Source organism: Apium graveolens, chromosome 4 (genome assembly GCF_009905375.1).
Source record: "Apium graveolens cultivar Ventura chromosome 4, ASM990537v1, whole genome shotgun sequence".
NCBI lineage: Eukaryota > Viridiplantae > Streptophyta > Magnoliopsida > Apiales > Apiaceae > Apium > Apium graveolens.
In genome coordinates this window covers 201,148,941-201,175,455 of record NC_133650.1, presented here as the reverse complement: position 1 = coordinate 201,175,455, position 26,515 = coordinate 201,148,941, and the positions used below count along the sequence as shown (strand labels likewise).

Sequence of the window (26,515 nt, the reverse complement as noted above, 5' to 3'; positions counted from 1 at the left end):
ATATGTGTTATGACTAGAGGATCATCGTGAGAAAATTTGACCCCTTCCAAATCAAAGTCATCGAATACCATTGTTACTCCAGTCTTGGCCCTTTTCAGGGCTTCTCCAACTATGTGCATGACCTCTCCAGCATAAGTCTTTCTTGAGTTTTAGAAGAGTCGGCCGCAGTTGGTCCCCCAAAGTTCGTTTTAATCACTGGTCCTCGTGGTTGGGGGTTTCGCCCCTGATCATCTTGATCCCTTCTACAGTTATCAATGTTCCTTCTCTCATTATTGTTCCTTTCTCCCCTCTCATCATCTCCATTATACTTACTCAATCTTCCTTTTTGAATAAGGAACTCAATCTCGTCTTTTAGCTGCTGGTACTCATCAGTGTCATGGCCAACATTCTTGTGAAATCGACAATACTTGATTTTATCTAGCTCGGCAGGATCAGCCTTAGAGGTTTTGGCCAATGAACATTTTTAACTCTCTCAATTTTTATCAAGATTTGACTTATAGGAGCATTCAGTCTAGCATACTCAGTGAACTTTTGACCGGGTCCCCCTTTCTTTGGTGATGAATAAGCATATTTGCTAACCCGAGGATACTTGTCCTTTGCATTGTATTTCTGGTATGTCTTCCGCTTCTTGCCACCAGCGGGCTCTTTGCTTACCACTGTCTTCTTCATGCTTTCTTCAACTTGGATATACTTTCTTACTCTACTTTGGAACTGTAACATATTCTCTGGTGGCCGCTTGATCAAAGATATTTTAAAGAACTCGTCCTTGGTTTCTTGCTGCAATGCTATCATAGCTACCTTATCATCAAGATCCGGGAATTTCAAGGCCTTCTTTATGGAATGATTCAAGTAATAACTAGAAGATTCCTTTTCTCCCTACACAATTCTCATGAGGAAGTTGAGTTTTTCTCATGCACCTTCCCACTGATAAAAGCCTAGCTTAATTCCCTGAAGAATTCGATTGAATTAGGGGCAATCGGCTATACCATCTTTGGGACATCCTTGCTAAGGTTTAAAGAAAAGCCCGATATTTAATGGCATCATTCACAGGGTTATAACAATAGTGCATTAGAGAAGGTCCTAACATGATTCTCCAGATCACCAGTCCCATCATAAGCCTTTATGGTGGGCATCTTGAACTTCCTTGTGATATGGGTATTCATAATCTTTATTGTCAAAGGCGGGGTTGGATCATCAGGATCTCCGAGGAGGAGCAATTCAAACGGGTTTCCACAAGGGACATCCATCGTTTTCCTTCTGGGAGTCTCCTTCAAGTCAATGACTTGAGTAGCTCCTCTAGCTCGGTTGGTTCTCGGTGGCTGTCTAGCCTGACTTATCTCCATATCTCTCTTAAGATTTATAATTTCTACTTCATGGGCACATATCATTTCCTCAAACATATGGGATACCATCCCTTGAATTCCCTGAAAATCAGGGCGCCTACCTTAAACAAGCTCGGGCCACCTGCCTCCAACGAGCTCAGGGCACCTACCTCCAATGGGCTCTTTTTCCATACGTCTCCTCATGAGTGTTTTCGTCGGTTGATTCTTCACTTTCCTCATTTGTATAGAGTCCAGAGAAATCTCGTTCATTATTGACTGGTGGTAGACCTATAATATAAATAGGGTCGTTCCATGATTGCGGTTGAGGCTGAGGGGGCAACCTACTTCCTCCAGCCTCAGGGTACAACAGAATCCCATATGTGGGGTTTATTGGCCTATGGTGCATGTAACAACCCAAATCCAGGGTCAAGATTTGGTGTCACTAAACAATCATTACATAAAATAAAGAAATAAATAAATAACCCCTTGAATCCGGATCGTTTATAGGTTATGGTGTGAAACAAGAATCTAACCCTTTACAACTTACAATAACTAAAATGCAAGTGTAACTACCTTTGAACTAATGCTCTTGTCACATTCTTCTAACACCTTCAACCTCTCGCAGCGAATATTTCTCTAGCTTCTGCTATCTATCAAAGTTATTCGCCTCTATCCTTATCTATTTATGGCAAAAATAAGAATTTATAAAGCAAGAGTGAGCCAAAAATGCCCAACACGTATATAATTTGAGTTTCAAGCATTAATATCAAAATAAAAACTTCCGGACAAAATCTTAAAACAATTTTAAACAATTCTATTTATTTTGAGTGAGTGAGCGAATAAACGTCGGCTGTCACCAGCCTTTAACTAAAATCCAAAAATGACCAGCGATTCCCCAATTCATCTCCTGAATCAGGGTTTTGTCCGGTTTTGGAATCATGAAAACCTTTCGAGAGAGAATGCCGTTAATGGCGATCAATAATAAGTTAGACTGGACACTAGTTCGCATCTATATCCTGCTGATCAGTCAGGATACAGTGCAGATCTATACCTACCTATATAGATCCAGTCGGGTCCCCAGGGACTACGGCCCATCTCAAGGCACAGGTTATGTTTCGGTCCTTAGGATTAAGTAAAACTTAATCCCCAAAGTATCACTATCCAGCCCGTGGAGTATTTTGATATCAAATCATTTTGAATTCAAAACATCCCAATTTAGGGTTCGCAAATAACCCGAAAGAATGGGTATTTGCTCAAGAGAGCAATCGAATTATAGGAACAATAATGAAAGGAACATGCATAATCAGAGTAATTGCAGTGAAATGTAAAACATTTAACTATTCTGAACTTAGAATAGGAACGAAGAAATAATTGCAGTATTTTAAAAGAAAATCAGAAATACTTGCAGTAATTAAAAGAAAGTTTGGGAATACTTGCAGTATTTAAAAGAAAATCAAGAATACTAGTCTCGATAAACTTTAATCACTATTATTGGTCGACTTTTGGATTGCCTTGAGCGCTTGGCTTCATCGTCAAACCATTATCTTATTCAGGATACAACCATATCCTTCGTGTCCTTCGACTGGAATCTTGTTGAATCTGATAACTAATCACTAGATCATTCCTAGTCCAATGTCATGTCTCGGGTCTTCCGACTAGGACCTACAGGGTTGAAATACCCTAATTCAGATACCCGCTTAAGCTTAACATCAGTTCGTTATCCTATTCTACCCATACGATTTCGTAACCGAACTCATATTTATATGTATTATTGAAATACACATAGCAATTATGGTTCACATCTTCGAAACTCGGTTCGGTATTTATTATTGGAAAATACATATATTCGTCGTTTTGAAAAAAATAGGGCAATCGATTATTTGTAAATTATTTTGTCTCAATCGCACTTAAGTTCATATAGTATAACTATATATGGTAATTCGACGTTTCCGATAATTATAGGTTACGTTCCCGTATTTTTCAGAATTAATTTCCCGAAAATCGGGCAGCGTCTCCTTTGTTTATCGGCCTACCCGTCGAAACGATTTGACGTCAATCCAAAACAACAATCCAATCATAACAACAACAATCCAATCACAACAACAACAACCAACCACCATTTGCAATCCCAATCACCGATACGGTTCAGTTATTAATTATTTTTATTCATATTTTTATGTTTTTATTCGTAGGACTCAGATAAAAATCATCACCGTCCACCGTCGGCTCGCCGAGGCTCATCGCCGACGGCGGTAAAATTCGCGGGTTCCCGTTTATAACGAGCGTCCAACACAAATTTCCCCAATTAATTATTTTCCCATACGAAAAAAGTATTTATATCACGAATATTTCATCAAGAAATTCTTGCAGAGAGAGAAAATAAAATAAAATAATAATAAAAATTTAATCAGTCCGAACAGCACAGCAACCGACCACACATACAAGCGCGTGTGCAACACACGCTAGCCGCCTCACCGGAAGGTAACTAAAAGAAAATGGCAGGAACAGAAACAGGAACGGAACCACATAACCACACACACACATCTGAAATACATACACACACACACGAATCATACACATATAACAGGGCCAATCGGAGTATTACCGAGAATCAACCGAAAAACGAAACCAAGCACCGGCGATACCAGAACAGGGGAGGAATACCGGAGGGAAGAAGAAAGAAGGGAGAGAGAGTAAGAGAGAGAAAAGGGAGAGAAGAGGGATGAGAGAGACAGTTGAGGGAGAGAGATAGAGAGCGAGAGAGAGAGAGAGAGAGAGAGAGAGAGAGATTGGGGAGAGATCAACGAGAGAGAGATGAAAGTCGGTGGTAAAGAACGGGGGTAAACACCATTTCTGTTTTATTGATTTATTTTATTTTATTTTATTTTTGGTCTGCCTCGTGTCCCAATCTGCTCGCATCCCTGATTTTAAGGATACAATTTCAAAAATATAAATAAATAAAAATAAAAAAAATCATCCTGAAATATGATTAAAGTTCTTGGAATAGTTAAAAAAACTAATAAACTAAAATTTTCAAAATTTTTAAATTGTTTTGTGGAACGCGCAACCGACCCGTATTTTGCAAATTTAACGAACAGATGTGTGGATAAATAAAAACCAGAAAATTTCTGAGATAATTTTAAAATTCTTGCAATATTTCAAAAGTTAATAAAATAAAATTTTCATGATTTTTGAAGTATTCTAGAAGTAAATACTGATTTTACAATTAAATGAAATCAGAAAATTATTTAAAATTAAATAATCGATAAAATATTGATTTCTAAATTTTATAAACTCCTAAAAATAATTAATAAAATTATAAAACAACAAAAATAATTTTTGAAACAATTTTAGCATTTATAAGAATAAATATGCAATAAAATTACTTTAAGAATGAATATAGTTCATACAGCTCGATAATTAATTACAAAATTAATCTTTGCATCCAACAAATCACAACAATTAATACTACAGCGACACATAGCTCACAGAACCATCACATATTTTATTTATTTAATAATTCAGTAATTACATATACACATCGGATTCGAAAATAGGTTACTTAGCCGCTAAGTAACTAAAAAGACGATACGATTTTAATACCAGAATTGGATAATTATCAAAACAGAGCTTCCTATAAAATACTTTATACGAAAGTAAGGTGATAATGTCTCGTCTTTTGAGAATTTAGATTCTTATCAATATATAAAATGATTTGCGTATCGAAAATTTCACACCGGGACTCGTACAGGTCAAACCGTACCCCGGATCGAAAAAGTCAAAATATGAAAAGTGTTCAGAATTATCAGATTAGGTTAGAAAGGAGTTTTCGGAAGAGTTCTGGGTTGTAAAAACGCAAAAACGATTGAAGTGGAATGATTTCTGATTCTAAAAAGTAATTTTATATTTATGTAAAAATAATCATTATTAATCCTATAAATTCTCATAAAATCATATAATAATCCAAAAATTACCAGAAAAATACCAAAAGTATCTAGATTTAATTCTGGATAATTGGAAATTAAAATATCTAAGTTTTATCAGAAATAAACATCCAAATATTATTATCCATCATCAAATAATTCACCAAAATTCACATAAAAATCACATAATAATTATTTATTGATAAAAATAATTACATAAATTTCCCAGATGTTACATCATTCCCCCCTTAAAAGGATTCTGTCCTCAGAATCATGCTAAGGAACAAACCATGATGTTTTCCAAGTATCTTTCTTATAATTTCTCAGTCCTCATCACCTTAATCATAATTCAACGGCATTTTACCATCATCAAATCTATTAGTTGCTCATGCAACCCCTATCTCAATATCTACTTCGTACATTTGAAGCTAAATGAGCTTTCGTAGTCATACACACATAGATGTCTTATAGATTCGTTATACCTGTGACAACAAGACCAACTCATTCACAATTGTTCTATCTATCTCATTGCCTTAAAGGACCAACTTAAATCACATTAATCTTATTTTCTATCTAATTCCAATAATTTGTGTTCATGAACCTTCTATTTTTTTTTACTAACTATTCTACTCTACTGTTCATGTCTTCTTCTGTTCGCATATTCTATCCGTCTACGCCCGATATCCTGAGCTCATGACGCTTGATGCTTCGGAATGTTCTACATTTATTCAAAAACTAAAAGTAAAGGAAAATCTTGACAATTACATTTAACTCACTACTTTGTGGTATACTTCAATTTCTTTTCAATCACCATCAAGTATATTCATTGAGCGAGAATCTGTTACTATCTAATAGGAAATATATCAATTTGGAACGGAATGAATTAGAACTTTATTTAAAAACCCAGTCTCTTGGTACTAATACTCATTTTGTTGTCTTATCAAATTAGATATCAACACGAACTTTGATGCTCACAACGTCCCATACTGAATTCAACATCAATCATCTGCATTAATACCACATTTGATATCCAACAACAAAGTAAGTATCAGCATAACCCAGAAGACGGATCAAATCCTATTCTTTAATTCCTAACTATTCAAATTCTTTTAACCATTTCCCAACAATTTTAATGGTATCCACTCTTTTCTTTCTATTCAAAACATCTATCCCTAAATGGACCTTTCCCGGTTGGTAGTTAACCAAGCAATCATAGCTCATAATCAATTATAACCAGAATTCATATCTTTGGAGATGAAACTGCAGTTGCTATTTTTCAACTCTTCGCAAGCATATTTTCAGGCGTTCACCTTGGTCTTCCTTAGTCCTTGAATCAGCGAGGATGTTATCAATAAATACAATCACACCATCTCAATACTCCTGGTACATTGTGTTCACTTAACCTTCAAACTTATAATTTATGATAATCAACGCGTAACCCTATACCTCTATTTTCTTTTTCCATGACCGCTTTTGTGCACAGCACAAAATATTCTTTATTTCATTATTCTTTCATTCCACATTTCTGAGGTTTTCCTTTACTTATTATTTTATCCCTATTGAGTTAGACGATACAGGGCTTTTGACACCAGCTTGACTCTGTGCAGTAACCGACGAGAAATTTTTACCTCATTCCTTGAGGTAATCTTGGTAAATCATTTGTTCGAACTTGCGGGACTTTATTTTAATTTTAAAGAATTCCGACATGAGATTCATTGCAACGTTTTTCTCTAGCAGTTTGCCACCAATACCTTTGTTTAATCATCCATGTTTACACGCATTTGTGGAACGAATTCATATCTCCAACTATCGACGTTTCAGCTCATTCTCCTAACAGTTCGAGCTCAATCGACGTTCCCAACTTCCATATTTCCTGGATTATTTTATAAAATTTCTTTATCATCCTTTTTTATTCCACTTCTTTTCTTCATTATTTCTTCCTTTTCATTATTCATTATCTCTTTTAAACATAACTAATTTCTTTTTCTTAATAATATTAATCTGTTTATCATTGGATAAGTCATTTCTGGAGTTCACACTGGAATGAAGGCTTTTATTTGTACTATTTAAATTCTTACTAACAAAATTATCGAATTCCCTCGGTAGCTATTTCCTTAGCTTTGCTTGACGTATCACAGATCGCGTGTTTGACTTCTCTTCATTGACCATCATCTCTTTTTCCTGAGTTCACATGCGGACTTCATCAATCTTTGTCTTTCATTGGGTGCTTAAATTTGCGAGCTTTCCGTTATTCTACCGCAACTTCCATTCAATCGTCGTTCAAAAGAAGTGTACATTCAAATCTTCCATTAATTCGTCATTCGATATGGGTATACATCCAAGTTCTTCCTGGAACGCTATTACAGATGATATAATCCCTTTACTTTATCTTGAACCTTCAGTTCTTAAAAATATTCTTTTTACTAGCGTGTACCAATAACCTCCTGGTTCCTCTTATTCATCGAAAAGAGTGTATTCTTCTGGATCAAACCTTGCACCTGATCATAGTAACATCACGCTAATTAAACTAAGCCTTCAATTTACGTTAACGCCATTACTTTTTCCAAATTTCTTATCACTTTAATTTCAGATCTAGAAATCATGTTAGAGCCTGACTCAACCTAATTGGAATCGATCTCCATTTAACTAACCATTAGTGGGTAAAGTTGATCAATTAACTCCTTTAACTGATCACTTAAACCAAATGCTGACTAGCTAACTGGAATCAAAGACCAATTATATAAAGTCGGTTTGGTCATAACAACTTTCTCAAGAACCGAGATCGCAATTATTTGGAGTACTGACGAGAACGACAATATACTTCTTTATCCTTAACTATAGGGTAATTTCTGAAAATTTGGGCAACACTTCCCCTACACCATTGACTACCAGTCGGACTCAAGCCGACACCATTAATCAACCAAAGCATCTACAATCATATCCGTCCATTTCCCTCAATCAAATTCATCAATTCCCACAATTCACCTTTGATCAGCATCTGACTGGCATAACATATATCTTTTTAACTGGGATTGGGTCTGAAACCCACAATGATTAATATAACCATACATTTCTCAATTCTTTCGAGATATTACAAAATATTATTGGTGAACTTAAAATTTATCTTGTTATTTCTCAAAATTTTATTTCGCAAGTATTTTAGCTTATTTCTTGTCATTATTAATTGTGTACGGTTACTTTTGAAAATTATGCCGCATCCTTCAACGAACCACATCAATCCTCCTTCTTTGACGGTACACACTCAATTTCACTAATGAGTCTATTTATCTGTTAATAACCATACAGGATCTTGATTATCACCCTCATCTGTTGGAAACTCAATTGTCGGATCATTATTTCTTAAAAGATTTCGCAGTCGAATCACCATTTCTTCATCTTCAGTTATGGTTCCGCATCAACTTTCATCTCTGGTCCAGGAATGGATATCAAATTCACCGTAACTTATTTACTCAAATTGGAGAACCTCACAGCTTCCTTAAAGAACTCGTTCGAAATTTGGTTGCCATTAAGATTGCTTATGTCTTGAATCTTCACGACAAATATCTTCCCGTGACGAAGGGATGTTTCACGTATTGATTGCATGTCTGAGTCATTATTCAGAATTCCTTTAATCTTCGATTGTCATCCCGACACTCGCTTGCTTTGTATGACGCACACCACCTTACTTCCTTATTTTGTAATTAATGTACGATTCACTAACCATTCATTTCACGTCGAAATCCTCGGATTTGAGGTCCATACTGACGAGATCCTCGTAACACGAACAACTGCCAGATTTGATGTCTTTGCCATGACCGCGTTGTCGGTGTATCCATTCTTCCTTGCTCGTAAATATCCACCATTTATCGATTTGCAGTCGTATCTATGTTCGTTGTGTGATTCCACGTACCACAATACTTCATTTCTTTTGAAATCGTTAGAGAACAGACTCGATGCAAGAGGAGAGTTTGTGAATAGGACTTTGAATGAAAAAAGGATAAGGAATAACAATGCAACAAACAGTTGGAAGAATCTGTAAGTCAATAAAAAAAAAAAATTGAAGGAAGAAGAATGAGTAAAAATTTAGATGTGAATGAGACAACCATATTCGTACTCAAAATGGCCAGTCTTTCATACTATATGGCATACAGCACATGATTAAGTGGCGTCCCACCCGACTCTTCGTCATTTTGACCAAGCGTCATATCACAACACTGTTGTCTCAATCAAGAATCCATAATTTGAGAAGAGAAATAGTTCAAAAGGAATACAATAAATTTTCTTTCGTTTTCGCCTCATATAATTTATCAACAGAAGAAGCTCATACGTATTCAAAACTCGAAAAGAACATATGCTATCGTATTTGTAAAAGAATAACATTGTAGATCACCATTGGTCACCATCCACGCTCCATTTACGTATGCCTCCAGCGACCATTCAGATGAGATATTCACCGTTTAGGTTACGTTATAACTTCAGAATGTCTTCTGGAAATGCCTCCATATTCAAAGCTTTAATAATTCGATCATATCACGTCCTTACAAAATTTATAATCATTGCTTCCAGTCGCATTCAAGAATCAAGAAAAACGTATACTATCGCATTAGAATAAAGGATATCAGTATTGATCACCTTCCATGATTTGCCTACATCTGCCTTCAGGATCGTTCGGATACAGGTTTACGATTTAAGTCACATCATTGCTTCGAAATGATGTCCGGAATTACCTTCATACCAAATACTTCAATAATTTGATCTTAATCGCGTCATTCTAAAATTTAAAATCACGGCTTCAGATTTCATCCATGTCGCGTAAAATATCCATCGATCACGCAACGCCTCAATTTCGTCAATAGAAATATGTTTCTTCTCTAATCATCTGGAAGATTCTTTCATTTCCTTCAATCATCCTCCGTCCATTTGAATCACGAGTCTTGTTAAATTTTAATAATTTTATAAATTGGGTAATTAATATTTTAATATGTTGATTCAATTATTGATTTTATTTAAACAACGTTTACCTTCATTTTTCACAGAAAACTTTAAACCTTTCTTCCTGCCAATGGGTCTACTTGGTCCCCCGAACTAACAACACTGAGTCTAAATCCATTATCTTTTTAGGTCATTTTCAGTTCGTAATAACAAGAACATAAATAGTAATTTGATAACCAATTTGTAAAACTCATTTCATGTCAAAAATCTTCTGAAAGTTGATTAAGAAAATCTTTTCCGAAATCTCATTTTAAAATTTTGGAAATCAAATATTTGGTCGTCATTACTATATAAGTTACTTGTTATTTTCCTGATTTACCAATGAAATATCTAATTAAAAGAATGCCCATATAAGGGTTTTTCTACTTCGGTACGCCTTCTATGCTTTTCCTTGGACTCTGTTCGTATTTCTTAGTCGATGAAACTTCATTTACCGTTGTATATCATTTTATTCGCAATTTTACCACCATGCTGACATCTGGTGCTATCTTTGACATTCTTGTCGTCGTCCTTGACGTTATGCTTACAACCACGCATGCGATTCGATGTTATGTCTGTAGATAGGGTCGCATCTTCTTGCTAGTCTTACCTATATCTAGGAAGGTAGATATCATTCCTCGCGCAGCGCCTGATAAGTGATAAGAATCTTCTCGCAATGGTGGTGCCTTCGAAATGTGCAACGTTGGTTTTTCATCGGCTTCCATCACCTGGTTGCCTCTGGCGTGAAGCTCATCCTACTACCTAATTCTAAGTTAAATCGTAGCTTCTTTTACACAAATTCTCACAAAAATCGATCGCATATACTTCAAAGCCACATGAAAAGTAGGGTAACGTACCCAGTCTCCGTTAATCCGTCGATTCCTCATTATTGTAGGGTCTAAGAATTCAATATACCTATAGCGTTGCGACATTCGCCTTTCACTTTCTCAGTAATCCTATCTTACCAACTCTATATCGGATTTGCTAACCCTAGTTCACACTCAACTCCACTGGGTATGCCCAGGGTCTTTCCTATCCTGTACGACCTATCATTCCTATCTTACTCTCACCTATTATTATTTCAGTGACCAATAACCTGCAGCTCTGATACCAACTTGTAACAACCCAAATTCGGGGTCAAGATTTGGTGTCACTAAACAATCATTACATAAAATAAAGAAATAAATAAATAACCCCTTGAATCCGGATCGTTTACAGGTTATGGTGTGAAACAAGAATCTAACCATTTACAACTTACAATAACTAAAATGCAAGTGTAACTACCTTTGAACTAATGCTCTTGTCACATTCTTCTAACACCTTCAACCTCTCGCAACGAATATTTCTCTAGCTTCTGCTATCTATCAAAGTTATTCGCCTTTATCCTTATCTGTTTCTGGCAGAAATAAGAATTTATAAAGCAAGAGTGAGCCAAAAATGCCCAGCAAGTATATAATTTGAGTTTCAAGTATTAGTATCAAAATAAAAACTTCCGGACAAAATCTTAAAATAATTTTAAACAATTCTATTTATTTTGAGTGAGTGAGCGAATAAACGTCGGTTGTCACCAGCCTTTAACTAAAATCCAAAAATGACCAGCGATTGCCCGATTCATCTCCTGAATCAGGGTTTTTTCCGGTTTTGGAATCATGAAAACCTTTCGAGAGAGAATGCCGTTAATGGCGATCAACAATAAATTAGACTGGACACTAGTTCGCATCTATATCCTGCTGATCAGTCAGGATACAGTGTAGATCTATACCTACCTATATAGATCCAGTCGGGTCCCCAGGCACTACGGCCCATCTCAAGGCACCGATTATATTTCGGTCCTTAGGATTAAGTAAAACTTAATCCCCAAAGTATCACTATCCAGCCCGTGGAGTATTTTGATATCAAATCATTTTGAATTCAAAACATCCCAATTTAGGGTTCGCAAATAACCCGAAAGAATGGGTATTTGCTCAAGAGAGCAATCGAATTATAGGAACAATAATGAAAGGAACATGCATAATCAGAGTAATTGCAGCGAAATGTAAAACATTTAACTATTCTGAACTTAGAATATGAACGAAGAAATAATTGCAGTATTTTAAAAGAAAATCAGAAATACTTGCAGTATTTAAAAGAAAGTTTGGGAATACTTGCAGTATTTAAAAGAAAATCAAGAATACTTGCCTCGATAAACTTTGATCACTATTATCGGTCGACTTTTGGATTGCCTTGAGCGCTTGGCTTCATCGTCAAACCATTATCCTATTCTGGATACAACCATATCCTTCGTGTCCTTCGACTGGAATCTTGTTGAATCTGATAACTAATCACTAGATCATTCCTAGTCCAAAGTCATGTCTCAGGTCTTCCGACTAGGACCTACAGGGTTGAAATACCCTAATTTAGATACCCGCTTAAGCTTAACATCAGTTCGCTATCCTATTCTACCCATACGATTTCGTAACCGAACTCATATTTATATGTATTATTGAAATACACATAGCAATTATGGTTCACATCTTCGAAACTCGGTTCGGTATTTATTTTTGGAAAATACATATATTCGTCGTTTTGAAAAAAACAGGGCAATCGATTATTTGTAAATTATTTTGTCTCAATCGCACTTAAGTTCATATAGTATAACTATATATGGTAATTCGAATTCGACGTTTCCGATAATTATAGGTTACGTTCCCGTATTTTTCTGAATTAATTTCCCGAAAATCGGGCAGCGTCTCCTTTGTTTATCGGCCTACCCGTCGAAACAATTCGACGTCAATCCACAACAACAATCCAATCACAACAACAACAACCAACCACCATTTGCAATCCCAATCATCGATACGATTCAGTTATTAATTATTTTTATTCGTATTTTTATTCATATTTTTATGCTTTTATTCGTAGGACTCAGATAAAAATCATCACCGTCCACCGTCGGCTCGCCGAGGCTCATCGCCGACGGCGGTAAAATTCGCGGGTTCCCGTTTATAACGAGCGTCCAACACAAATTTCCCTGATTAATTATTTTCCCATACGAAGAAAGTATTTATATCACGAATATTTCATCAATAAATTCCTGCAGATAAAGAAAATAAAATAAAATAATAATAAAAATTTAATTAGTCCGAACAGCACAGCAACCGGCCACACACACAAGCGCGTGTGCAACACACGGCAGCCGCCTCACCGGAAGGTAACCGGCGGCAGCCGGAAACTAAAAGAAAACGGCAGGAACAGAAACAAGAACGGAACCACATAACCACACACACACATCTGAAATACATACACACACGAATGATACACATATAACAGGGCCAATCGGAGTATTACCGAGAATCAACCGGAAAACGAAACCAAGCACCGGCGGTACCAGAACAGGGTAGGAATACCGGTGGGAAGAAGAAAGAAGGGAGCGAGAGAAAGAGAGAGAAAAGGGAGAGGAGAGAGATGAGAGAGACAGTTGAGGGAGAGAGATAGAGATAGAGAGCGAGAGAGAGATTGGGGAGAGATCAATGAGAGAGAGATGAAAGGCGGTGGTAAAGAACGGGGGTAAACACCCTTCTGTTTTATTGATTTATTTTATTTTATTTTATTTTTGGTCCGCCTCGTGTCCCAATCTGCTCGCAGCCCTGATTTTAACGATACAATTTCAAAAATACAAATAAAAAAAATAAAAAAAATCATCCCGAAAAATGATTAAAGTTCTTGGAATAGTTAAAAAAAACTAATAAACTAAAATTTTCAAAATTTTTAAATTGTTTTGTGGAACGCGCAACCGATCCGTATTTTACAAATTTAACGAACAGATGTGCGGGTAAATAAAAACCAGAAAATTTCCGAGATAATTTTAAAATTCTTGCAATATTCCAAAAGTTAATAAAATAAAATTTTCATGATTTTTGAAGTATTCTGGAAGTAAATACCGATTTTATAATTAAATGAAATCAGAAAATTATTTAAAATTAAATAATCGATAAAATATTGATTTCTAAATTTTATAAACTCCTATAATTAATAAAATTATAAAACAACAAAAATAATTTTTGAAACAATTTTAGCATTTATAAGAATAAATATGCAATAAAATTACTTTATGAATGAATTAAGTTCATACAGCTCGATAATTAATTACAAAATTAATCTTTGCATCCAACAAATCACAACAATTAATACTACAGCGACACATAGCTGACAGAACCATCACATATTTTATTTATTTAATAATTCAGTAATTACATATACACATCAGATCCGAAAATAGGTTACTTAGCCGCTAAGTAACTAAAAAGACGATACGATTTTAATACCAGAATTGGATAATTATCAAAATAGAGCTTCCTATAAAATACTTTATATGAAATTAAGGTGATAATGTCTCGTCTTTTGAGAATATAGATTCTTATCGATATATAAAATGATTTGCGTATCGAAAATTTCACACCGGGACTCGTACAGGTCAAACCGTACCCCGGATCGAAAAAGTCAAAACATGAAAAGTGTTCAGAATTAGCAGATTAGGTTAAGAAGGAGTTTTTGGAAGAGTTCCGGGTTGTAAAAACGCAAAAACGATTGAAGTGGAATGATTTCTGATTCTAAAAAGTAATTTTATATTTATGTAAAAATAATCATTATTAATCCTATAAATTCTCATAAAATCATATAATAATCCAAAAATTACCAGAAAAATACCAAAATTATCTAGATTTAATTCTGGATAATTGGAAATTAAAATATCTAAGTTTTATCAGAAATAAACATCCAAATATTATTATCCATCATCAAATAATTCACCAAAATTCACATAAAAATCACATAATAATTATTTATTGATAAAAATAATTACATAAATTTCCCAGACGTTACAGTGCATCACATTTGACATCTCAAACCCCATAGATTGTGCCCCCAAAGGAGCATTCAAATTCGATTTTTGAGGGTCCGTCCCTAAAGTCGGGATTGACTGAGATCTAGACTGGGGAATGATAGGATTCGCTTTCCCTTGAGCTTGAGTCTCGGATTCCCCTACAAGGGTTCCTCCCTCGGTGGTGGCATAGATCGAGTGTGGGGGTATCTCCACCATGGATGAGACCGTTTGCGATGAGATGGGATTATTAGCTCCGTTGTTGTTTCTGCTCCGTGTAAATACCATGGTTGTTGTTGTCTTCCCACAGACGGCACTAAATATTATATTTAAAAACCTAGGGTGTATTTAATGCTACGGTTTGTGAGTTCAAGACTCAATTTGACTGCTCATGTATAATAGCTTCACAAGATGCCTATGTATTTTATTTTATGCTAAGGATCAAGTTAAAAGATGTAGTTCTGAATTATGGGGTGAGACCCCTTAATAGGTGTGGGAAACACTGGGTTAGATTAGGGTTAGGAGACTTGGTGGACAAGTCTCAGACTTAGAATGGACTTTGGAGTCCTAGAATGTAGGAAATTGATTTCTTATCCCCTGAGATTTCTTGGAGGCCAATCCCTAAGGAATTATATCCCCTATCGGATATTATTTAATAGTTGTTTTTGCCCATATTTATTAATTACAAAAATAATAAATATTTAGGGCTTCGGGCCTCATTAAATGCGCTTTACTTACTGACCAAATCATGTCTAATTAATGCTATATTAATTATACAATTAGGATTTATTTTATTCCCTATCAGATAAGAAAATCTATCTTGTACAAAACCCTGGAAAAGAAAGGAAACAAAAAAAAATAATCATAAGTCGGTGCGTAAAACCAAAAAAAAATTATAATATTTTAAAAACTTGGCAAACTTTAGACTGATGGGATAACGAACATAATTGATTTGATAATACTAATAGTTATATATAATAGTTATAAAGAGGTTTATCAGATTGATGAGGATGAAGAATGTATCCAATGACATGCCTATATACTCTTAGAGAAATGATAGGTTCCCCAAATTCTTTTTCCAAAAACTTTCCCAAATGCTGATATTGCGTATAATAAATAGAAACTAGCCTAAATATAATATGATACCCCGCGTGCATTAATATGCGCCCACAAATTAAAATATGTCATGTGTTTGACACATCATTTGGTGAAAATTTTGGGGAAGAATTTTGGGGAATAGCACTTCTCATACTCTTATGTCAAGATCAGTTCATCGAAAGATATGCATGATATTTCCGGAAGTTTTGCTAATAGACCTTTAATTTCCAAAAATAGGAATCCCGAAAGTCAACTATTTTCCCTAAAAGGATAAAATTGAACTTAATTAATTATTTTGACACTTGCTAAAAATTAAAAATATTGCAATATAAAAACTTAATTAAAATAAATAATAAACTTATTCTGATTCTAATTAATTTAAATAAAATCATAATAAATTATAATTAGAATAAATTATAAAATTTATACATTTCCTTGTATGTATATAATTACATATATATAATAGATTTACAAAATTTATAATCGGGAAAAGATGGATTAAAATAAAATAAAAAATTTAGCCAAAAGGATCCTTAGTTAAACCATAATTAAAAGAGTTGTCTATTTTTTATCATTAAAAATTGGAGTATAGAAGATAAAAGATCTATAGCAGTTTTTAAGAAATTACAAGATATGTATAAATGCAGAACTTATTATTTTTACGAAATAATTTTAAAATTTAACAAAGATATATACATATATACGAAGAAAACAATCTGATATATAGATATAAGGTATAAACTCACGTGTTATGTTCTAGTCAACAGATATATCTGTTTGCATGCCACATCATCATTTTTTGTTCAATCAATTTTTAGAAGTTAATTGTGTATAACTAATTGTCAAAAGATGTTTCGAATGAGACAAAAAATTTGACAATGACTCAATTAATATATTTGAAATGAAATAAATTGTTTAATAATTAGCCCGATAATTATGCACATGTCTTGTCATTTTAAATATAAAAATCTATGTTAGTATAGTTATTATCGTTTACATCTATAAAATTTGCTTTTCGAAAATTAATGAACTCCAACTGCTGCTTCGTGACAGTAGATGCATAAGGGATGTTGTTTTGTGTCCTCCCCCTCAAAAACTTCAAAATCCCTTGTTAGATGAACTCACCAAGGTCCACATAATACTCCTCATTCAAGATCCCCCATAACAACCTTGCTCTCTCAACTGTAACCTCATGTACATGATAAGTAGGCAAAATATTAGCACAAATAAAAGCATTCCATGCACGGGCATATCTATTCATCGCAACCGCCGGAAAAGAACGATACTCGTTAGATCCTGTCTTGAACTTCCAAACCGTGCCCGGCTGACAAAGAGTAGCACAAATCAAATCCAAATCAAAATCCCCGGGGGTCATCTCATTCCAGTTCTCCTCCTCGAGCTTCCTTTGTCGCTGCCCAATAACGCGGCGAATCGCCTCAGGATGATAATCAACAGTAAGCCCACAAACAACCGTATACCCAATCTTGTCAGCCTTGGCGTTCACATAAAATTTACGAACCACACTCATCAAAACCGTCTCCGGCGACTCACAAAAAGAAATCCACCCTTTCTCCGCAATCATCGGTAATAACTCACCATCCCTCCCCGATGGTAAAAATCCCCTCTCCTTCAGAATTGGCTTCGTCAGCAGCCTAGTATACTCCTCCTCAGCAGCCCTACTCATTAAACGAGGTCTCGCAACAGTTCCCCTCGAAGAATCAGCAGTAGGAACCGTGTTGCTGCTATCAATAGTTCGGGATCACTTAGGTGCCACTGAAATTGAGAAAAAGTGTTTAAGAGTTGTGTTTTAAGTGTAGGAGAGAGTTTTGAAATTGAAAGTACATGGGAGGTTATATGGAGGAGTTGTGTGTATATATAGGGTAGGATTTAGGGTTAGAATTAGAGTAGGGGTGGGGTTTGTGGGAGAGAAAATGTGGGTTTGTGGGAGAGGAATCGTGGGTCTTTATGTTTTTTTTTTTGGTTTTTCTGATTTTTTTTATAAGGCAAAAAAAAAATTCTTACAGTAGGGTCCCGAGCGGCCGCCCAGGATTTCCAGGCGGGCGCCCCAGACTCCGAGCGTTCGCCCAGGATTTGCAGGCGGGCGCCCCAGGGGTTTTTGGAAAAAACTTTTTTTTCTGCCAAATTTTCTAATTTTATTGGGTTTTTTGGATATGGTACTAACTTCTAAAGGTTCCTAAAGGTTAAAGCCTTGGGTTGCCTCCCAAGAAGCGCTTCTTTTACGTCATTAGCTTGACGTAGAGGAGTTCGATCAAGTTGACAATAAAACGGCACTAACCACTTCCTGGTTTGTCGTGTCCCCATAGTAATGCTTCAATCTCTAACCATTAACCTTGAATGCTTGGCCCAGATCGTTCTCAAAAATCTCCACCGCTCCATGTGGAAACACAGTTTTGACGATAAAAGGTCCAGACCACCTTGATTTCAACTTTCCAGGAAAAAGTCGAAGACGAGAGTTGAATAAAAGAACTTGTTGCCCCGGCACGAATGACTTAGGAGATAGCTTCCTGTCGTGCCACCTGTTTACTTTTTCCTTATATATTTTGTTGTACTCGTACGCTTGAAGTCGAAATTCATCAAGTTCATTTAACTGAAGCATTCGCTTCTTCCCAGCTGTATCTAGATCAAGGTTCAACTTCTTCAACGCCCAATAAGCCTTATGCTCAAGCTCCGCAGGTAAATGACATCCCTTCCCATAGACAAGTTGAAACGGGGACATCCCAAGTGGAGTCTTGTATGCTGTTCTATAAGCCCAAACAGCTTCATCGAGCTTTAAAGACCAATCTTTCCTTGACGGACAAATAACTTTCTCTAGAATGCGCTTGATCTCTCTATTAGACACTTCAGCTTGACCATTAGTTTGCAGATGATAGGCAGTAGCAACACGATGATTTACATTGTAGCGCTGCATCATAGAAGTGAACTTACGATTGCAGAAATGTGACCCCTCGTCACTTATGATTACTCGTGGCGTTCCAAACCTTTTGAATATCTGCTTATGGAGAAAATTCAACACTACCTTTGCATTATTCGTTGGTAGAGCCTTGACTTCTACCCATTTCGAGACATAATCGACTGCCAGCAAGATGTACTGATTATTGCAGGATGAGATAAATGGTCCCATAAAATCGATTCCCCAAACATTAAAGACCTCGACTTCAAGCATCACATTTAAAGGCATCTCATCCTTTCTAGTAAGATTCCCCACTTTTTGGAAATGATCACACCTTAAAATGAACTGATGTGCATCCTTAAACAACATAGGCCAGAAAAAACCTGCTTGCAAAATACGAGCTGCTGTCTTTTCACCTCCATAATGTCCACCATAAACTGTGGAATGGTAGTCTCGTAATATCCCCTCCGTCTCACAGAATGGGATACATCTCCTAATGATCTGGTCAGTTCCCTGTCTAAACAAATATGGTTCATCCCACATGTACCACTTTACCTCATGCAGAAACTTCTTCTTCTGAGCTGTATTCATATTAGGAGGCATTATATTGCTGGCAAGATAGTTCACAATATCTGTGAACCATGGCTCTTCCTCTTGAACTGCGAACAACAGCTCATCCGGAAAAGATTCGTTGATCAATGTCTTATCATGTGAAGTAGAATCGGGATTCTCCAATCTAGAGAGATGGTCAGCTACTTGATTCTCAATGCCTTTTCGATCCTTGATCTCTAACTTAAATTCCTGTAGTAAGAGCACCCAACGAATAAGTTTAGGCTTCGAATCCTTCTTTGAGACTAGATAACGAATGACAGCATGATCAGAGAATACTGTCACCTTTGTCCCAAGCAGATAAGATCGAAATTTTTCAAAACCAAAGACTATAGCCAAGAGCTCCTTCTCAGTAGTGGTGTAGTTCATTTGAGCTCCATTAAGCGTCTTATAAGCATAGTAGACCACATGAAAAAGATTATTCTTGCGCTGCCCAAGAACTGCTCCCACTGCATAATCACTCGCATCACACATCATCTCAAAAGGTTCTGTCCAATTAGGTGCCGTAATAACTGGTGCAGTTATCAAACTCTTCTTGAGAGTCTCGAATGCTGCCAAGCATTCATCATCAAATTTGAAAGGCACATCTTTCTCGAACAAGTTGCACAACGGCTTAGATATCTTCGAGAAGTCCTTGATGAAACGCCAATAAAAACCCGCATGACCAAGAAAACTACGGATTCCTATCACAGAATTAGGTGGTGGAAGATTTTCAATGACTCTCACCTTGGCTTTGTCCACCTCAAGACCCTTGCTAGAGACTTTATGCCCAAAAATAATGCCTTCACGCACCATAAAGTGACATTTTTCCCAATTGAGCACTAAATTAGTTTCCACACACCTTTTGAGCACCGGACGAAGATTATTCAAACATTCATCAAACGAATATCCAAAGACGGAGAAGTCGTCCATGAACACTTTGACATTGTTTCCAATCATATCAGAGAATATAGTCATCATGCATCTCTAAAAAATGGCAGGTGCACCACATAAGCCAAACAAAACTCTGCGAAAAGCAAAAGTGCCAAATGGACAAGTGAAAGTAGTCTTTTTTTGATCTTCTGGTGCAATGCAAATCTGATTATACTCCGAATAGCCATCCATAAGACAATAATACTCATGACCAGCCAACCTGTCAAGCATCTGATCAATAAATGAAAGAGGGAAGTGATCCTTCCTCGTGGCTTTGTTCAACTTTCTGTAATCCATGCATACCCTCCATCCTGTGACTGTTCGAGTGGGGATGAGCTCGTTCTTCTCATTTGCCACCATAGTTATACCTCCTTTCTTAGGTATACATTGCACGGGACTCACCCGAGAACTGTCAGAAATAGGATATATGATTCCTGCATCTAGCCACTTCAGAATTTCTTTCTTCACCACTTCTTTCATGATAGGATTAAGTCTTCTATGTTGCTCAACAGTCGGCTTACTAACTTCCTCTAGCAGAATTTTATGCATGCAATACGAAGGACTGATCCCTTTTATATCTGTTATAGTCCATCCGATGGCCGATTTAAATTCTCTCAAGATCCTCAAGAGCTTGACTTCCTCACTACCTGAAAGGTCAGATGCAATAATAACAGGAAAAGTAGATGCATCACCTAAAAAAGCATACCTCAAGTGTTCAGGCAATGGTTTAAGCTCCATAGTAGGTGCTTCCTCAATAGATGGTTTGAGCTTTCCCTCAGCATTCTTGAGATTAGTATTACCAAGAGATTCAAATGGCATGTTTAACTTCCGCTTCTAAGGAAAAGCATTTAGATATTGTAGTTGCTCATTGCCTTCCACATCTTCACTGTCAAATTCCCCCACTAAGGCTTTTTCTAAAGCATCAGACATCAGCACATGATCAAGTTCCGTCGTTACCGCAGAATCAATCAAATCCACCTTGAAGCACTCCTCATCTTCTGTAGGCAATTTTATCGCATTGAAGACATTAAATGTTACATCCTGATCTTGCACTCTCATAGTAAGTTTACCTTTTTGTACATCAATCAAGGTACGGCCTGTAGCCAAGAAAGGTCATCCCAAGATTATGGGAATTTTCTTATCTTCCTCGAAATCCAGAATGACAAAGTCAGTCGGGAAGATCAGCTTATCCACCTTTACTAACACGTCATCCACGATGCCTCGTGGGTATGTAATAGAACGATCAGCCAATTGTAGAGACATGTAGGTGGGCTTTGGATCAGGAAAATTCAACTTTTTGAAGATAGACAATGGCATCAGATTGATGTTTGCTCCCAAATCGCTCAGGCACTTGTCGAAAAACAACTTGCCAATGGTGCAAGGAATGGTGAAGCTACCTGGATCTTTAAGCTTTGGAGGTAATTTTTGTTGCAGCACAGCGCTGCACTCTTCTGTTAGAGCAACGGTATCAAGGTCATCTAGTTTCACCTTCCTTGAAAGAATACTCTTCATGAATTTCACATAACTAGGCATTTGCTCCAGAGCCTCAGCGAAAGGTATGTTGATGTGAAGTTTCTTGAACACATCTAGAAACTTACCGAACTGCTTATCCAGCTTTTATTTTTGCAATCTCTTAGGAAAAGGTGGTGGAAGATTGAGCTGTTTCTCCCCTATATTACCCTCAGGCAGAGTGTGTTCAACAGTAGTCTTCCTTGATTCCGCCGCTTTTTCCTTTTGCTTCTCTTCTTCATCTACAACTTCAGCTTCTCCATCTTTTGCTTTTTCAGTATCAACAACTTTTCCAGACCTTAAGGTAATAGCTTTGACTTGCTCTTTAGCTTCCTTCCTGCCTGGCACTTCAGTATCGCTGGAAAGTGTGCCAGGTTGACGATTGAGCACGGCATTGGCTATTTGACCGATTTGATTCTCCAAGGTCTTGATAGAAACAGCCTGACTTTTGTACAACAGCTTGAGCTCCTCGAAATCAGCACTAGAAGGTGGAGCAGCACCTCCTTGTTGAGGATATGATTGCCTTTGAGCATAATTCTGTGGTTGCTGGAATCCGGGTGGATTAAACTGCTTACTTATAGGCTGCTGATATGGTTGCTGAACAGCATTCTGATTATTGCTCCATCTGAAATTGGGATGATTTATGTTGTTAGGATGATAGGTACCTAGCACAGGCTGCTGCGGTCGCTGATAATTGTTCACATACTGAACAGATTCATTAACAAGAGAACACTGATCCGTAGCATGAGAGCCTGCACAAAGCTCACATACCATAGCTATCTGATTGACTCCATAGTTGGCTAAAGAATCGACCTTCAAAGACAGCGCTTGGAGCTGCGCTATAATAGCTGTAGCTGCATCGACTTCCAGAATACATGCTACTTTCCCAGGCATCATCCTTTGAGTTGCGTTTTGATGTTCATTTGCAACCATAGTTTCAATAAGATTATAAGCCTCAGTATAGCTTTTGGCCCACAAGGCGCCTCCAGCTGCTGCATCGAGCATGGGCCGAGATTGGGCCCCCAAACCATTATAGAAACCAGTGATCACCATCCAGTCAGGCATACCATGATGTGGACACTTTCTCAACATCTCCTTGTAGCGCTCCCAAGCTTCGCACATAGATTCAGTCGGTTGCTGCGCAAACTAAGTAAGAGCACTCCTCATAGCCGCAGTCTTAGCCATTGGATAGAACTTTACCAGAAACTTTTGCGCAAGATCTTTCCAAGTAGTGATGGACCCAGCTGGTTTAGAATGTAACCAGTCCTTAGCTTTATCCCTCAGAGAGAATGGGAAAAGCCTCAGCTTGATAGCCTCATCAGTAACACCGTTATATTTGAAAGTACTACAGATCTCGACAAAATTCCTGATATGCATGTTGGGGTCTTCAATCGCAGCACCTCCGAAAGAAACAGAATTCTGCACCATCTGAATAGTGCCCGGCTTGATTTCAAAAGTATTAGCCTGAATAGCCGGATGAAGGATGCTTGCCTGAATGTCATCAATTTTAGGCCGAGAAAAGTCCATAAGAGCTGGATCTGTTGCTGGAACTATACGATCACACATGATTACTGGTTCTTTCTGCTCACTCTCTTTATCCGAATCTTCAAAATCTATCTTCTCCGGAATATCAAGAACTGAGTCTGTCTCCTCAGCCGTATCTAAAGTCCTCTTACGAGTACGAGAACGTGTTTGCATAAACGCTCGCTAAAGTACCTGAAACACAACCGGAAACTATAAGTAACACGCCTTAATCAATGAGTCCTAATGACCACTGATGGTAAGTACATAAACTAAACAAATACGCCAAGTTCCCGGCAGCAGCGCCAAAAAACTTGTTAGGCATAAAACACGCGCTAGTAATTCACGCAAGTATACGCGTTCGCAAGTAATATAGAATAATTTCTAGTTCATTCCCACAGAGACTTGATAAGTGGCATTTTATACCACTTAGAACGTCTTAAAATGGCTTAAATTGGTGTCTTGAAATCAAGTATTTTGTGTATTTGATGCGTTTTTCTAGTGTTTATGCATTTCAGGGTATTAGTTGCATTTCGGAGGAGGAATCATCAAGAATAAGCCTTGGCATGTGTTCACCAGAGGAAAAGAACGGGCAGATTACGGCGAAGAAGCGGAGCAAACCTGGAAATTTTCCAGTAGGGTCCTGCGCGCCCGCGCAGCAATGCTGAGCGGCCGCGCAGCAATGCTGAGCGGCCGCGCAGCAGCCTTGCGCGCCCGCGCAGAAATGCTGAGCGGCCGCGCAGGGTCGGGGAAAAAAATATATTGTTTTAGACTTCTACTTCTGTTTGGCTTCCAACTTCTATGTAATCTGAGTTTTATGGGACTATTATATAAGTAGATTTGAGACATTTTTCACAGAGTATTAAGAGGAGATTATGTTTTAGATTGTGTTTTGCAAGAAGCGAAGGAGATAAGGAAGAAGACCGATTTAGCACACAGCAACGAAGAGGAAGCATATATTCTTGTGATTCTTGTTTCGTTGTAACGTTGGATGCTAGTTTTCTTGCTTTGACTTATTTACTCTTGTGACGTACTCTGTTTTAATATAATTAGTTTAGTTGTTATTTTCTTGTGTTCGTTTATCATGATTTCATATGAACCCATGATGGCGATAAGTTCTATTATGGGCTAATCGTGATCATGGGGTTGCAACAGATTTATTATGGAATTCTTTAGTTAATTGTTTAATACTTTAGTGTGTGATGATTGCATGATATCTAGTATTGGTTGTGCGTATTCGTCTTATGTGCGTCGCGAACATATAAGATAGGGTGTTAATCTCTTGTGAAGCGACGGTGGATCTTGAGATTTAGAACTTGCCATGCTAGCATAGGTTCATGTACGTTGTGCATGATTAGTGGGTAACTCTAACAGTTTTATTTGCCCTATGTAATCAAAAGGAATAACTTGTGCTTAAATCGTTGTGTTGTCAATTTCTGTAGACATATAGGAACTCAACATAATTGATGACTATTCAACTTCTATCTTAATTGTGGATGTTCGGTAGAATGGTATTAGTACAATGAAAGTTGGCTTTTATCAGTTTCGTGTTATTCGATTAATATCATCACTGTCACATGCTAAAGGTAATAACTATGGCTATAGAAGGAAGTAATAATGAAGTTGTGATCTCATGAGTGTTTTATTATTGATAAATTGAAGTGTTAGTTAAGTGGTTAATTAAGTAGTTAATTATAGTTAATATTTAATCAACAATTTTAAGTGTTATTATCTTAACATTGAGAAGTAATCATACATTGGTGAGTGAGTTAAATTAGACAATAAATTAGTCTGAGTCTCTGAGGGAACGAACTAGAAAGTATTCTATATTACTTGCGAATGCGTATACTTGCGTGAATATTAGTGCGTGATTTCGCCCTAACAAGTTTTTGGCGCCGCTGCCGGGGACTCGGCGTATTTGTTTAGTTTATGTACTTACCATCATTGGTCATTAGGACTCAGTGATTAGGACGTAGTAGTTAATTACTCTTTTCGGTTGTGTTTCAGGTACTTTAGCAAACGTTTATGCAAACTCGTTCTCGTGCTCGTAAGAGGACCTTAGATACAGCTGAGGAGAAAGACGAAGTTCTTGATACACCGGAGAAGTTAGATTTTGAGGATTCGGATTCAGGAACTGAGCAGAAAGAACCAGTAAACATGGGAGATCGTATTGTTCAAGCTGATCCAGCTCTTATGGATTTTTCTCGGCCTAAAATTGATGACATTCAGTCAAGCATCCTTCATCCGGCTATTCAAGCTAACACCTTTGAAATCAAGCCGGGCACTATTCAGATGGTGCAGAATTCTGTTGCTTTTGGAGGAGCGGCAACTGAAGACCCCAACATGCACATAAGGAATTTTGTCGAGATCTGCAGCACTTTTAAGTATAATGGCGTGACTGATGAGGCTATCAAGTTAAGGCTTTTCCCATTCTCACTGAGGGATAAGGCTAAAGACTGGTTACATTCTGAACCAGCTGGGTCAATCACTACGTGGCAAGATCTTGCGCAAAAGTTTCTGGTGAAGTTTTATCCAATGGCAAAGACTGCTGCTATGAGGAGTGCTCTTACTCAATTTGCGCAGCAACCTACAGAATCTATGTGCGAGGCTTGGGAACGCTACAAGGAAATGTTGAGAAAATGTCCACATCATGGAATGCCGGATTGGATGGTAATCACTGGTTTTTATAATGGTTTGGGGGCCCAATCTCGGCCCATGCTCGATGCAGCAGCTGGAGGCGCCTTATGGGCTAAAAGCTATACTGAGGCGTACAATCTTATTGAGACTATGGCTGCAAATGAGCATCAAAACCCAACTCAGAGGATGACATCAGGCAAGGTAGCAGGTATTCTGGAAGTTGATGCAGCCACCGCTATTGCAG

At 37.1% G+C, this 26,515-nt stretch overlaps 2 non-coding genes across 2 annotated transcripts; one reads left to right on the top strand and one right to left on the bottom strand.

Annotated features, from left to right (window-relative positions):
- The first annotated feature begins 23,176 nt into the window (after positions 1–23,176).
- On the top strand, positions 23,177–23,283 carry LOC141722557 (small nucleolar RNA R71). The gene has a single exon (XR_012575572.1). It is a non-coding gene; the product is annotated as a small nucleolar RNA R71 (small nucleolar RNA).
- A 2,901-nt stretch (positions 23,284–26,184) lies between these two features.
- On the bottom strand, positions 26,185–26,291 carry LOC141722226 (small nucleolar RNA R71). Its single transcript, XR_012575247.1, has one exon. It is a non-coding gene; the product is annotated as a small nucleolar RNA R71 (small nucleolar RNA).
- Positions 26,292–26,515: the final 224 nt, after the last annotated feature.